This window comes from Nanorana parkeri, unplaced genomic scaffold, assembly GCF_000935625.1.
Source record: "Nanorana parkeri isolate BGI_ZX_2015 unplaced genomic scaffold, ASM93562v1 scaffold1463, whole genome shotgun sequence".
NCBI classification, from domain to species: domain Eukaryota; kingdom Metazoa; phylum Chordata; class Amphibia; order Anura; family Dicroglossidae; genus Nanorana; species Nanorana parkeri.
The window spans coordinates 7,210-23,553 of record NW_017307731.1 but is presented as its reverse complement, the minus strand read 5'-3'; positions in this window follow the sequence as shown (position 1 = coordinate 23,553).

Here is a 16,344-nt window from a genome sequence, read left to right as displayed (position 1 = left end):
TGATGTATTCCAATGACTGATAGGATGATGTGTAAATACTCTTCTGTCCAGCACAAGAACACAATGTACACATCAGCTATTGAGTCCACTCCGGCAACAAACAAGGCATTGCCCTACTTTCAGCCACTGATGGAGCTTCACATTGATCTCACTGCTCCCGGGGACGCACCCAGCAAGCTTAGTTATACATAGTTAGTGTACGCACTAGTATACGCACCCAGCAAGCCACATAGTTATAAATTCCAATATTATATGTTCACTTGGTTACTCCTTGGTAAACCCAGACCGTAATCACCTGTCACTGTCACCCTGCTTTACACCACTGTCCTGAAATGCTCATTGCCTGGCTGACACGGGGATCCAGTTATGGTTCTGACCTTACTGGTTGCATGTTTGTTCTGGGTCAGGGTTCAGGCCTCCTGTACGTGAACCCATGCCGTCACACCGTGGAATTTTAGATCAGGATGACAGTGAAAGGGTCTGTGAGGACTGCACTAAAAGAAGGCGGTTTGGAGTCCCGCTCTGAAGATGAACTCCAGGCAGACAGCTCACTGCAGATGAAATACATAGAAGGCAGTTGTTTAACCTGCTAAGATTTGTATATCTGTCCAGGCAGTCCTGAGATTTACCTAGCTCTGCCGCACAGCATGCTCAGTGGTGTGGGATTCATTATTTAATATACACAACACAGCCCAGTCTGGCAGGGAGGAGACCTGTTTATTTCATGCTGTAGTTCAGTAACATTTACAGGTCTTGTCCCTACCTCAGCCTATAATTGGACAATGAAAGGAGAGCAGCACACTCATCTCTCGGTCACTCTGCGGTGGAAAGATCCACGGGGTGTCATAAAGTAGCTCATCCAAAGACCACTTTAAATGGGCAGAACAGTGGCGTAGTAGTGGGTTAGCGCTCCTGCTGTAAGGCCATAGCCGGGAGTTTGCGCGCTACTGCGCATGCGCGGGTCCCAGCCTTCCGGGTTGCCGGAAAATGTGCACTAGTGCGCACGTGCATACAGCGGAACGTGGCGCACAGGAAGTGACACGTTGTTCTCTAATGGATGATCCTATTTAAACCAGCTGGCCCAATGGGTCAGTGCTGAACGGTCTTTCAGCTTGTGCTTGTGTTCCTGCTAGTTTGATTGCCTGTTGCCTTGACACGGATTGCTGAGACGTCGACTGATTGCTGCCTGCCCCTGAACTCTGCTTTTCTTAGATTCTGCCTCTGCCTGCTCCTTTGGTACCGTGCTGACCGTCTGGCTTTGGCCCCTCTCTCGTTTGACTGCGCTCCAGTTTCAGCTGACTCCTCAGCTGAACACCAGCCCTGCTCATCCTTCCAGGGATCCAGTTGCCGGACCTCTACCAGGCACAATGTTTGAACACCTTGGCACCCATGCTTCTCTCTGTTTACTCACTCCCTGTCCTCACATCCAGGGGTGTGAGACAAGAGCCACAAGGGAGGCCTCCTCATCCATTCGGTCCTCCACCAGGTATGTGATACCAGCCTTGCAGCACTGGAGGTCCCCGATGCAAATCCCAGCCGGGTCACTGTCTTCAAGGAGTTTGCATGTTCTCCCTGTGATGTGTGGGTTTCCTCCGGGTGCTCCGGTTTTCTCCCACACTCCAAAGACATGCTGGTAGGTTAATTGGCTCCGGTCTAAATGATGTATGTGAGATAGGGACCTTAGATTGTAAGCTCCTTGAGGGCAGGGACTGATGTAAATGTGCACAATGTAAAGTGTCTGCGTAAATTGTCAGCGCAATATAAATACCTGTAATCAATAAATATAAATACCTGTAATCAATAAATATAAATAACTAACTGTATTATTATTATTATACAGGATTTATATAGCGCCAACAGTTTGCGCCGCGCTTTACAATATAAGGAAGACATTACAATCACAATACAATTCAAGACAAGATGGTAAGGAGGGCCCTGCCCCTGAGGGCTTACAGTCTAGAAGGGAGGGGCAAGTGATACATGAGGAGGGAGCTGTGTGGGGGATGAAATGTTTGAGAACGTGATGTTTGAGTGGTCAGGTTGAGGTGGGATCGGCTTCCCTGAAGAGATGAGTCTTTAGGGATCACCTAAAGGCTGTCAGGGTGGGAGATAGTCGGACAAGTTGGGGTAAAGAGTTCCAGAGAATGGGAGAGACTCTACAGAAGTCCTGGAGGTCAGCATGGGAGGAGTTGACAAGGGAGCTGGAAAGCAGGAGGTCTAGGGAAGAGCGGAGGGGACGGTTAGGGTGATACGTTGAGACAAGGTTTGAGATATATCCGATGGCAGAGTTGTGGAATGCTTTGTAAGTGATAGTTTAATATTTAGAATTTTATCCTTATATATCCTTATACTTATACTGTAGACACACAGCACAAAGATGTCAGCTGGTTTGTTACATAAACATATAAGAAGAATAATGGTAAAAAAGCCCACAGATAGGAAGAACGCATGTGGGTTCCAGGCCGGGGGTTTCTTGCACTCCCCAGGGGTGAGGTCCCAGGAATATCTGTATGTTGAGTCAGCCTTACTTGTGTGATAAGTAGAAGTTTCCACTTGTGATACATCTGATCTTATTTGGATACATTTATTAAACAAAGTTACTACACTGTATCAGTGCGCTCTCTCCTTTATGTTTTGCAGCGGCTCCTCCAATGTTGACTTTCATCTGTCATGAACACAACTCACTAACCCTCTGACACTACATACGCTGCAAACAAAATCTTTCCACAGAAAACATCCCATAATATTACGGCAGTGAGAAAAAAACTGTTTATAAATCGAGACTTCTTCTGTATTTCCTCCGACTGAGGGATCGGTGCTGAGTGGCAGTAAAGGGCTTAAAGGAGAACTATGTGGCCTTGTATGAGGCTGAGTGATTTTCACTCTCCTCATAGTTCTCCTTTAAATCTTCCCTTAAAGAAGCGGCAGCGGTCCTTCGAGCTGTATGAAAGTGATCTTTTTCTGAGGTACCATTGACAGGAAACAATCATTATCCCTTGATTGCTAGAACTCACCCTCACGTCACTGGAGTGCTCTTTACATGGACACTCACATCAGGAGCCTTCAAGCACACAGTATATTGGAAAACACTTGTAGCGTGGTCATCGGCCCGCAGTACAAGATGTTTTCTTTTACCGTTGTCACAATAATGATGCACAGTCCGGTGCGTTCTCCTTCTGCTCCCTGTTTTCACCAAAGTCCCAACTTCTTCTCCATAAAAGATGATTGTTCATCTTTATTTATGAACGACGCACCACTTAGCTACATTGTGAAAACATCCATTTCATTAACAGCGCTCTGTCCCCCCGTCTGCCAATTGCATTGCAAGTGGCCATTCCAACATACATTAGCCAACTGTGGTCCACCGTTGTCACCATCAGGAAACCCGCCCTGAGAAATGCCATGCAGCCATCGCTGGAGGGCACGTGGATGGGAAGTGGCTGCAAAGAAGCTGCAGGTGATGAACAGCACTTGCTGGAGAGTCTTCATGAACAACGTTTAAGGCTTTCCTTTTTCTATTGAGGGATTAATGTGTTCTATGTGGAAACAGTCGCAGAGAAGAACATGGAGAGCTCCGGAAACAATGTAACCAGGTTTCAAGCTGAGCTCCGGGATCAGCAAATATTGTCCTCATACAAGTGTCATGTGTATTCTTCTTGAATCTTGGTGACCGGTCACTTCTACTCTCTCTCCTTGTACAGGGTGACAGGTCTTGTCCCCGCCCCCTCCTGTAATAAAGACCGGTCACTGCGGCTCTCTCTTCTTATGCAGGGTGACTGGTCTTGTCTCCGCCCCCTCACTTATTAAAGACCAGTCACTGCGGCTCTCTCTCCTTGTGCAGGGTGACTGGTCTTGTCTCCGCCCCCTCCTGTCATAAAGACCGCTCACTGGTGTTTTCTCCTTATGCAGGGTGACTGGTCTTGTCTCCGCCCCCTCCTGTAGTTTCCAGTAGTGGGTGGGGCTTGCTGGACCCCCCCCCATAGCACAGGCTCTATATACAGCACAGTAGTGAGGTCGCTGCTATTATGATGGGGCTGATGAGGAATATATTTAAATGAAATTCTTGGACTTCAGCGTTAATGGTCGTCAGACGCTTGTCCCATTGTGAGACATCCGCCGGTCTATGGCCACGCTGACGCCATCATTGCAGCCTTGTGGGAGGGGGTAAAAACCTCAGATGTCTGCTGGGATATCTCACCACTGGAATCTCTAAGAGATAGAAGAAGCCGGCGCGTCATTTAACCCTCCGATGGTCAACCAAAAAGTGATATTTCAGTTAGATTGCATTCCTACGTTTGACACATTCTTTCATAAACTATGCAGAAAATAAACAGTGAGATCCTCAGAACTGCTTGTTGGAGGCGGCCAATAATCTGCGGGAATGCCAGAAAAGATATGGCAGTGCTGACACCACACATTTCCCAAGTTGAAGCCGGTGCCAGTTCATCCTCAGGTCAAGGGCTAACTCCACTGCTGAGAGCGAGTAGGAAGCATTGTAAACCACCCACCCGAACTCCACTCCTGTCATCTGATATTATTCTCTGATGTCTCTGATCACAAATGTGTCACATGAAGAACTAAATGACAGCAAATACAACCCGGACATTAACCCTTTCCCTGCTGCATACTTTTATTTTCTTCATTGCATTGCACACATGTTAAAATGCACATTTTAGGTCTGATCATTGATTATAGCTACCCGCCCCCCCCAACACACACACACACACCACACACCAATTATATATATATTCCGGAAGTGGAGATCCTGTAGAATAAAATGGCAGCAGTTAAATTTTGTCGCACAATATCAGCGCTAGTGGCGTCACAAGGGGGTGTGCGACCCGCAGCCGGGTGCCACCATTGGAGGGGTGACACCAAAATGGCTGGCAGTCATTTTGGTGTCACCCCCTATGAAAAGTCGGGCACTCGGTCATGGACAGAGTCAGGAGAGAGGAGGGGACCCGGCGGCATACCTCATCCCGCCGGGTGAACGTCCCCTCCTCTCTCTACCGGCGTCCATCAGCAAGATGGCCAACAGCAGGCAGCAATAAGATGACTGCGCATGCGCGATGACGTCACGTCGTCACCCCTTTATCGCTCCGGGTGACGCCCAGCCTCGGGACGCCCCTGATCAGCACCACAGTTTATCAAACACAAATTTTCCATATAGAGATGCATTAAAATAAATTTTAAGTGCACAAAGACATAATGTATATTATTACCCATTTAAAAAAAAAAAAAAACAATTCCGGAGTTCTCCTTTAAGGCTGTGCTTCTATAAATGTATAAATATGTAGATTGTAACAATATTTCTTACATTCAAAGTATTTTGACATAGAGGTGAACCTGATCAATCACACACAAATGTGTATCGGTGAATTGATTAAACGACAGTGGCAGTGGGTCCCCCAATGGGGAAGCTGTAAAAAAAAACCCCCACAGACTCCTCCCTCTCCCAAGCAAGTTACAAGGCCACAAATTCCCACCCCATTGCTATCATTGGCCTAATCAGGAAGTTGTATATTTCCCTATTAGTTATCATCCCAATAAGGAAGTACAGAACTTCCTTATTAGGGGGAAGATGTCACCGAGGACGTCCTCCTGTGTGGGGGCTCACTGGGAACTCTGCAGTGTTTGAGGTGAAGTGTTAAGTGGCCCTTTAATGAGGAGCGAACTGGCTTGACGCGTCATATATTTTAGCTCCACCCATCTCTATATATGAACACAAATGAAGATTCCTCCCGGTTTGCTCACCCATGGGCGATGTTCTTATCTTGTGATGTTATCTTGGGAAAATGTCTTACATGAAGCCACGTCAGACTTTTATTATGTTGCCCGGCAGATTTTCCATGTAGAGTCTGGAATAGTACAAGTGCGTGACCTTGACGATCCGCCCCGAAAGATGACGTTGTTAAATGTCACTTTAAAAAGGAATATATGAGGACAGTAAATAGAACTGACAAGAGATGATTCAATATCATGATGCATAGTGCTCATTTCCATAGAATACAACCGCTTCATTCACTTGCCGGAACGTACACAGACATGAACAGGTTAACAGACATCAAATAAACATTTGTACGCGTTTCGCAAGGTTGAAGTGGTCAGTGAAGGGCCCTGGTACACTGCATGGTAGTTCGCAGACCACCAGTGTACCAGAGTCCTTCACTGACCACCAGTGTACCAGAGTCCTTCACTGACCACCAGTGTACCAGAGTCCTTCACTGACCACCAATGTACCAGAGTACTTCACTGACCACCAGTTTACCAGAGTCCTTCACTGACCAGCAGTGTACCAGAGTCCTTCACTGACCACCAGTGTACCGGAGTCCTTCACTGACTATTCTCATTGGACTTTATATATGTGAATCTTCAATTGTGAGCCCCCCCCCCCCTTGACTGAAGGACACCCTGTTTTTGGCCCCTCTATAGCCATTGTGTTTTATCACTTTTTTACCAAGATTTGAACCCAGCGCCTCACCTCTACTTGTTCCAGAACTTACATTGCACAGGCATGGCCCACTATCAGGAAACCTGCCCTAAGAAATGCCATGCAGCCATCCCTGGAGTGCATGACAACAGGAAGTGGCTGCACAGAGGCTGCTGGAGATCAGCAGCACTGAAAAAGCACAAAAACAAATATATGATTTTTTAAAATGCAATTGTTTATGATAGACAGCACTATATTGTTTGAGAGATAGGTCAGTGCCAGAAAAGTTAAATATTAAATCCCTTTCCTGGCAGAGGGAAAAGATCAATATTTCCCAGGTCACCGCTCCCGATGCTAATGCCACAACGCCATGTTCCATTACAAAGTTCAGACGTGTCAAGGATTATGGGAGAGTGAAGACAATTGGTCAGCTCTGCATTCGGCTTTCAGACAATTATCTCACTTATTGAGTCTGCTGTGAAATGATTTCTTATGGGCACTTTAAGGCTCTGTTCACACCTAGGCGTATCGAATATGCGCGTTTGTCGCACGTTTCGTGACGCGCGTTTTTACCGCGATCCAAGGGCTACTTGCCTGTATCCCAATGGAAACCTTAGGCCTGGGCCTGGTTCACACCTGTACGTTTTGTAGCGCGTTCAACGCTCTACGAACGCTCTACAAAACGCTCAAACATGAAAATCCCATTGTTTCCTATGGGTCTGGTTCACACCTTGGCGTATTTCAGCCCGTCTGAACGCGCTACAAAACGGCCTACGCCTGAGAAGGTACATGAGCTTCTTTGCGGCGTTTTTGACGCGCGTTTCCATTGGGATACAGCCAAGTAGCCCTCAGAAACGCGCGTTTGTTGCGCGTTTTTTTACCGCGAATCGCGGTAAAAACGCGCATCACGAAAAGCGCGACAAATGCGCATATTCGATACGCCTAGGTGGGAACAGAGGCGTGCAGACTGTACAGTCACATCAGTCCCCGGCTTCAAGGAGCTTACTATCTAATGGCGGCTCCTTTTTGAGGAGGGGGGAGCTTCCTCGGGCACTAATGCCTCCTGATGGGGATGGGTGCTGCACCTCTGGCCTGGCTGGAGGGTATGGGGAGTGCAGAGGCCCGTGGTGCTGTGCCCCCTGGGGGGTGGCATCCCAGGGTGTGCCAGAAAATCACTTTACATGTGCCACCCCACTGTGATTCACAGACACTAGGTCACGGCACTTCTTGCATTCTCTGCACTACGCCTCCAGGGCAGGCCTTATGGCTAGCTCGGGGCAATACTCTTGCACTCCGGGCCACAAGGCCTGCCAGAGTTGTGCACTGGCACTTTATTTATTTTACACACTTTTTTTATCCACGATTCAGCACCTTTTAACTTCACGGAAGACGGAGGATGCGGGTACCTTCAAAACCCGTCCTGAATTTGGGCAGGAGGTTCTGTGGCCTCTACGGGATTCCCTGCCTCCTCCCACCTGGGGGTCTCTCTTTGGGAGAGCACCTATCCAGTACTCGGGGGACCTCTTTCGGTGGGTCCTTGAGGAGAGGGGTCCGGTGGCCTTCAGGTAGGTGGACCTAAGTCGTCCTTACCCCTGTCAGGAGCCTTGTCCCCACTGGGAGGTTTAAGAAATCGAGGCCCTTCCTCATTAGAGAAGGTCCAAAACCCCCTCGTACACTTTTTTTTTTTTTTTAGTGTGCTGGACTAGCCATTAGTCTCTTCTCACTTCCCAGAATGTGCTGCAGTAAATCAATGACTGATCACAAACCCCATGTTTAGACTCAAAGTTTGGCAGAAAGGTTAAACTCATACAGAGTTCTATGGAAGCTTCATAGCTTAAAATACCTCAAAGGAGGACAATGTGTGCGTGGATGAGCATTTGCATGTAAAATCTCCCCATTGCCAAGGTTATATTTTTGAAGTGTGTTCTGCATCAGTTTCCTTTTCAATAGTAGACAATCATCAGAGCCATTCACCATGTGAATCTCTATGGCCGTTCGTTAGGAAACAAGTATTTCTTTTCGAGGCTCCGCAGCTCCATCTAGTGGCTATAATGAGGTATTACTGGAATGTGACTTGGAAAGAATGTGGGTTTCAGCACGTATTTGTACACAGAGGGCGAATGGCTTTCCGAATTGCTTATTAATAGACCCCGTTGTGTATTTCTCAATGAGCACATATTGTGAAGTAGTAATAAACACTCAGAGATCTTTTTCGCAGTTAGGCCCACCACAAAGACACAATAAGCAATGTTCCTATGTCCTCAATTACGTACATTTTTAAGTTTCTGTGGCCCATTTCTCCAAATCTCTCAATGGCACTGGCCAGAACTTCTCTGGGGGAACGCACACTCATGACCTATCAGGCCTTGTACACAAAGTGCATGCACACCCTGTCCACTTTTGAGCTTTAAGATGCCCATTTGTGTCAATGCACAGAGCGCTGGCATGTAGGCATGTAGTCCCAGCCAGGAGCGCCCACATAAAGGGGGCTATGCTGGGGCCGCAGGGGTCCCTGCAAGGAAGTGTAGCCACCCTACAGACATAAATAAAGGGGGGGGGGGAGTATTTTTCAGAGATCTTTTTCGCAGTTAGGCCCACCACAAAGACACAATAAGCAATGTTCCTATGTCCTCAATTACGTACATTTTTAAGTTTCTGTGGCCCATTTCTCCAAATCTCTCAATGGCACTGGCCAGAACTTCTCTGGGGGAACGCACACTCATGACCTATCAGGCCTTGTACACAAAGTGCATGCACACCCTGTCCACTTTTGAGCTTTAAGATGCCCATTTGTGTCAATGCACAGAGCGCTGGCATGTAGGCATGTAGTCCCAGCCAGGAGCGCCCACATAAAGGGGGCTATGCTGGGGCCGCAGGGGTCCCTGCAAGGAAGTGTAGCCACCCTATAGACAGAAATAAAGGGGGGGGGGGGATATTTTAATGCTGAGTTTGAAAAAATGACAGTCTGCAATGAAAAACCAAAACCAAACTGGAAGCAATACAGGAAATGATCTGTTACCATATTTCTTGTTGCAGGAGGATTGTTTAATAACATCTAGACTATTATTATGTTGATGTGCGTCACATATTTACAAACTTACACTCCATATGTTTTTGTTATTGTATCATAAAGACAGATTTGTTGATGAGTCACTAAAAAGAGCATCTGTGAGCAGTGTATAGCCAGCTTCAGTCTCTTTGTCATTCAACCCTTAAGGGAGTGCTAGACCCACTGTGCACCCCTCCACGTGCCGTGGTTCCATGATCTGACCCCTATGTCACTACAGGAATCAGCAGTGATAAAGGGATTGGTGTGCAGTGGGGAATACGGGAATCTGACACTCCCAGAAGTGTCAGATGCTGAAGAGACCGATTACTTCTGCAGCACTGGAATGGAGAGGGGGTAGGAGACAAGGCCCACTGGCAGGGGCGCAACTAGAACTAGCAAAATTTTGTATGGGGCCCGTGATTTCTAGTTATACCCCTTGCAGAGCCCACTCGAGATCCCACCTGAGGGTGAACTTGCAGAGCCGACCATAGACTCTCTATGGTTGGCTATGCAGGATCACCCTCAGATGGGCTGGTTGCACTCCTTACCTGTCCGCCTCCTCTTCCTCCACGGTCGCTAATGGGCCCCGCCTCCTCCTCCGTCGCCGGGCCGCTTCCTCCTCCACCTCCACTGCTGGCTCTCATTGACTCTGTGGAGAGGAACGCACTGCTGCACAGATTACTGTCAGTGATCTGAACAACGGCTTGTTCGTCTTCAGCCGCCAGTGAAAGCCACCGGGGGGGTATCCCATGGTGACCCAGGAGGCCTGCACGGCATCTGGCCGGGCCCCACTGTGCCCCGGGCCCCATAGCGACCGCCTGGGTCGCTATGATGATTGTTACGCCACTGGCGAGGTGAGTATAATACCTTTTCCATTGCAGGGACCTGGCGTTTTAATTTCAAGCGATTCCACCTGCCATTCCATCTAACAGAACCTTTGCCTATAGGCCATCGTCCCATCCATACAATCTGTTCTCTATTCCCTCCTTTGTATGCACTCTTTTATAAACCAATCAATGCCCAGGAGGAAAACAATTCCTGCTGCTTGTAACATTTCCCTTTTTCTTTGCACTAGTCCATAACCTTCCAGGCTAACGTCCTATGAGCATAACCCCAAAAAGTTACCCGCGGAAGCTTGTTGCCTGCCTACTGATGCTCTTCAGACGGACTAGAGGTTTACAAGACGCCCGTGTCTCATTCGCCTGAGGCAGAAGCGTTTGCAATCGTTTTCCCCTTTCAAAGCTTAATGTGTCTTAAAGAATACCGAAAATGAAATTGTTATAGCAAAAATTCCAAAGCCAAATCCTTTGGTACAGATACAGAAATCTGAGGGTAGGTTTCAATGGTTGCAGTCTGAATGAGGGCAGCAGAGGCTGTGGCGCAGTCATACACTGCCATCTACAGGTCACTGCAAGCTCCTGACTTGCTGGATTCTCAATGACACTTCATTCTAAGGTGGAATCCATGAATCAGTGGCGTCACAAGGGGGGTGCGGCCCGCACCCGGGTGACACCATTGGAGGGGTGACACCAAAATGACTCACAGTCATTTTGGTGTCACGCCCCTCTGAAAAGTCGGGCGCTCGGTCATGGACCGAACGCCCGACAGTATCAGGAGAGAGGAGGGGACCCGGCGGCATACCTCATCCCGCCTGGTGGTTGTCTCCTCCTCTCTCAGAATACTGCCGCGCGTGAGCGATGACGTCATCGCACACACACGCGTGATGACGTCACGCGGATGCGTGGTGACGTCTCGGCGGGGTGACACTCGGACACCGCTCCGGGTGTCACCCAGCCTCGGGATGCCCCTGCATGACATGTCACAATGCAGCACACGATCAACCAGGCTAACGTGGACTGAGTACATAGGGGTGTGGGTATGATAACAGCGGTCAGCTGAATTCTGGGAAATAACAAACACAATGGGGTATACTTAGGGTTGCCACCTGTACAGGATTCACCTGGACAGTCTGCAAATAGTCTCAACTGTGATATTTACATATGACTGAGCGGCGCTAGTTACATATAAATAAGCGGGGACTCATTCTCCCAAAGTAATGTCCGAGCGTCACTAGAGTGTTTGGGTTTCGCTTGAAGGAAAGGTGACAACCCTACGTATACTGCACGGATGGTGTGTGCGACATCTCGGTATGATGGAGTTCAGCCGCTTACATTCATTTAATAAGCAAATGACAAAGTAATGCAGAAGATAACAAAGGACTATTGTTGCCCCGCCTGGCTTTGTTCATCACTCACCTCCGGTCCCAGATTCATCCTGAGGCTCCAATGAAGCTCTACTTGGTCTTGGTGCTACTCGGTATTCTATAGCCAGGTCAGTGCTGCCCAGATGAAGCCTTGCTGGTGGACTGACACCATCAGGACAATCCTTCTCCCTGCCTGAAGGGAAATGTAAAGACCAACACACAGTTACAACAATCAATGTAAAACATCATGACCAGAGAGCAGTGTGGACTCTACAATACACAACACTATGTAAAGAGTTAATACCACGGGCGCCAGCACCTATAAAAGGTGCATTGATGCACTCTGGAGGCTGCTCACGCTGGTCCGGGGCAACCACAAGGACTGAAATAAAAAGAAAAGAAGAGCGCCTCCATCTTGTAAAAACATTTTTTTTAATAACGATATAAAAAGGAGTAGAAATCATACTCGCAAAGGAACTGGAATGAATAAGCATATAATATATATAATTGGCAAACACAGACACCGAGATCGTGAGGCTCCAAAACAGCCCGACAAACTGCATAGCCCTCTTGGTTGACGCGTTTCAGAGGACACGCCTCCTTCCTCAGAACCGTCACAGGAGTTCCAGCACAGCACTGTGCTGGAACTCTTGTGACAGCTGAGAGGGAAAGGGCTGCAAAGTGCAGCTATCCCCTCTCACTGTATACACGGAGCAGAGCGGAGAAGGAACGTTCTCCGCTCCGCTCCCCACTCTCCATCCTGGAGAGAGGATCTTCGGCCGGTGGGGAGAGGACGGACGAGCATTTTGCAGAGGAGTGATCTCGGCGACATCGCTGACATCACTTGTAAATGAATGAGCGACTTCCTCTTCTGAGGAAGGAGGCGTGTCCTCTGAAACGCATCAACCAAGAGGGCTATGCAGTTTGTCGAGCTGTGTTGGAGCCTCACAATCTCAGTGTCTGTGTTTGCCGATGTGTTTGCCGATGTGTTTTCCTCAGAAGGTTCTGGGGAAGGAGGCGTGTCCTCTGAAACGCGTCAACCAAGAGGGCTATGCAGTTTGTCGAGCTGTGTTGGAGCCTCACGATCTCGGTGTCTGTGTTTGCCGATGTGTTTGTGTTTGCCGATGTGTTTGTGTTTGCCGATGTTTTTTCCTCAGAAGGTTCTGGGGAAGGAGGCGTGTCCTCTGAAACGCGTCAACCAAGAGGGCTATGCAGTTTGTCGAGCTGTGATGGAGCCTCACGATCTCGGTGTCTGTGTTTGCCGATATATATGTTATATGCTTTGCGAGTATGATTTTTACTCCTCTTATATCGTTATAATAAAACGGTTTTACGCGATGGAGGCGCTCTCCTTTTCTTTAAATTTCAATACACAACACTGTCCTGAGGCTCCATTCACATCTATGCCATGAAGGAGCATGTGCGATGCCGCTTCGCATTCTGAGATCTTACGTATGCTGCGGTGCCATTATTTCTTAAAGGTACCTCAACGCACCTACCCATGGAATGCGCGTTGTATCGCATCGTACATCGTAATAAGAAAAACGAAGGTGCTTGCACTTCCGTCAGAACCGTTTAGCTGCGGTGCAAAGCCTATTTAAATGAATGGACTGCCTACAGCGGCGCACCACAAAGCACCCTACAGCACCCCTGAAGTGTCACCATGCACATGTGTGAACAAGGGCTACAGATGTGGAAGAGGCTCAAAGTGGACGTTTACCTCCTTTCCATAAAAAGCACCTCAACATGGGCATGCTCTGCGTCATTTTACATTCATTAGTTAAAGGAGAACTATGGGGTCAGGGCTTTTCCCCATAGTTCTCCTTAGGGTAACGGGAGGACACAAACTAGCGTCCACCCGTCACCCTAAGCTCAGTATATAGGGAGCTACAGCTCGCGGTATACTGAGACGCCGCAGCTGAAGCGGATCCCGACAATAATGCCGGGATCCGCCCAGCTGCGTGACTGACAGCTGGCTCCTCCTATCTAGAGGCAGAGCCAGCTGTACCCGCCCCCTCCCCTGTCCGTTCCGCCAGTCAGCACTGGAGGATCGGAGGGGGGAATCCAGCCCCTCCCCTGTCATGGCAGAGAGCCGTGACAGGATCGAGAGGTGAGCGAACGCCAGTATGTGTTTGCACACTTCCCGATCTACTGAGCCGACCTGTGAGCGTCTCATTGTCACAGGTCGGCTAGAACTATGAGGTGAGTGAAAAGCACGCAGAGCTTCTCCTTTAAATAAACATGTTTTTCCTTTTACCTACAATTACTGCTTCTCCACTTCCTGGTCCTCTCAGGCATAAGTGATGTAATCTGTACCCGAGCGTTGCATCCTGGGAAGGTGACATCAGCAGAGCATTGCTGGGAAATCTCATCTGTAATCTCACGAGATCTCAGGGGAAAGGTATTTCCCCTTCCCCTGAGAGGATGTGCATGGTCACATGTCCTAATCACATGGGCCAGAGTTATAGGAAGTACAGGGAGATATATTAACCCGCCCTTAGTAAAAATGGCCGCCGTGAGACGAATAGGGAGGAAAAGAAATATAAGGAATGCAAAGAATACAAAAACCGGCAATTATCTAGAAGTATCTGTGTGTAGATTGTCATCACTGAACATTTCTAGAGGTGACTTTGTTGTCATTTTATAGATATGGGTAAAGTTCCACTATGAAGGGTTATGTCAAGACAAAAACTTTAGTATTTCTAGTTTCGGACAGAGTAGGGAAGGATTAGAACTACTGATTTTTTAAATTACTTTAGATTTTTTAAATCTAAAGCACCTTTACAGAGATTTACCCTCACTTCCTGTCCTGGTGGGAACAGTTTCATCAGACAGGAAGTAAGAACAAAATCTGCAACAGGAAGACATACAGAAATATAAAACTGACCGGCAGTTCCACACTCCTCCCACTCTACTAGAAATACAGAATGCCCAAGGCCAGCCAAGGCCAAATTCCTCTTATGTGCCCCCCCACCCGCCAAACCACCAATAGAGAATGGCAACCAGATGGTGATGGCGGCAGGGTTAGTTTTCATTTTTTTTTCTTTATTTAAACTTTTTTTCTCACATTTTTAATTTTTTAATTTTTATTTATTTGTTTACTTTTTAAAAATGTTATTTATCTTATTATCTTTTACTTTTTTTATTTTTTTTTTTTTACATTATGTTAGGAAACAATTATTATTACCCAATTATTTTGGTAAAATATAAAAGACGGGGTCACGTCGGGCAAATAGACACCAAACATGTCAAGCTTAAAAATTGCGCGCGCCCGCGAAATCGCAAAAAAAAACTACCATACCCAAACTTGACCATAGGCGATGCTTTAAAAGCTTTTACCGCTCATCAGTTTAGTGTTATCAGCGATTGATGGCCCTAGACTTATTGCTCTCATTCCGACGTTCGCGGCGATATGTAACATGTGCGGCGTAACGGGCGCAATCGTCGTTTTCGCAAGTATGCGCACCAGACGCATGTTTGCATGCGTTTATGTATGGGTGGGGGACTTAAAAAAAATATTAAAAAAAAAAAAATTATACAGCTTTTAAAAGCGATCCGCCGGCTCTATAGCCGGGGGATCGCTTGTATGTGAACGGGCATCGCTGCCTGTTTTTAAATGTTGCGTCTTTCCCGCTCGTGCGCGCCTCACGGCGCGCCCGAGTGGCCGGGGCTGACAGGCCGTATATACAGGCCTGTTACATCCAAGAAGCTCCCGGCCGGCAGTGTAAGCACAACGGCCGGCCGGGAGGCAGTTAAAGAAGGCGCTGTCCACAGCTTTTTGGTTCCTTTAGGCCCCATTCACACTAGTAACGCGTTTCTGAGAAAATCTCCTTCCTCAGAGCAATTTACCCCGAAGCGCGTCATCTCCATCTCTTTTGGTGGGTACATATACGTCGCCGGTATTAATCTTGCTTGTGTGAGTAGTTTTCGTCGTCACTTTTAAATCCCCTGGTAATAAAGGTTAATACACGAAGAGAAGGCACCATCTTTCTTTTTCATTTTACATGCTTCCTCGGGATACATCCCGCTAGCCTTGTGGACGGGCTGCCTCTCTCAGGGTGTATTATTCAGGAAGATTGCTGATGCGGTTTGGATAAAGGATGGCTGAGGGGTTGGAAGTGTGACAGTTTTCCCGTTCACACTCGGCGTAGGGCTGTGGATGGGGATTGCCGCACCTACAGACTCTTGCGGGACATAGTTACATAGTTACATAGTATTTGAGGTTGAATAAAGACATTAGTCCATCAAGTCCAACCTATTAGGATCTCATTCTAGGAGTACCCGTACCCCTGTATATTACCTGTACCCCTGTATATTACCTGTACCCCTGTATATTACGGTCCCTTAAGAAATCGTCCAAAAGTTTCTTGAACAATTCCACATTATTTGCTGAAATCACCGCCTGTGGCAGTGAGTTCCAGACCCTAACTGATCTTACTGTGAAGAATCCCTTTCGCCCCTTGTGCTGGAATTTTTTTTCCACCAATTTTAGGTGATGGCCTCTAGTTTTTGTAACGGAGTTAATTTTAAACAGTTTATCGCTAATGTTGCTACCACCATTAAACATTTTGTACATGGAAATCATATCCCCCCTTAATCTCCTCACCTGTAATGTGAACATGTTTAAATTTAGTAGCCTCGTCTCGTAGCTCTGGTCCTCCA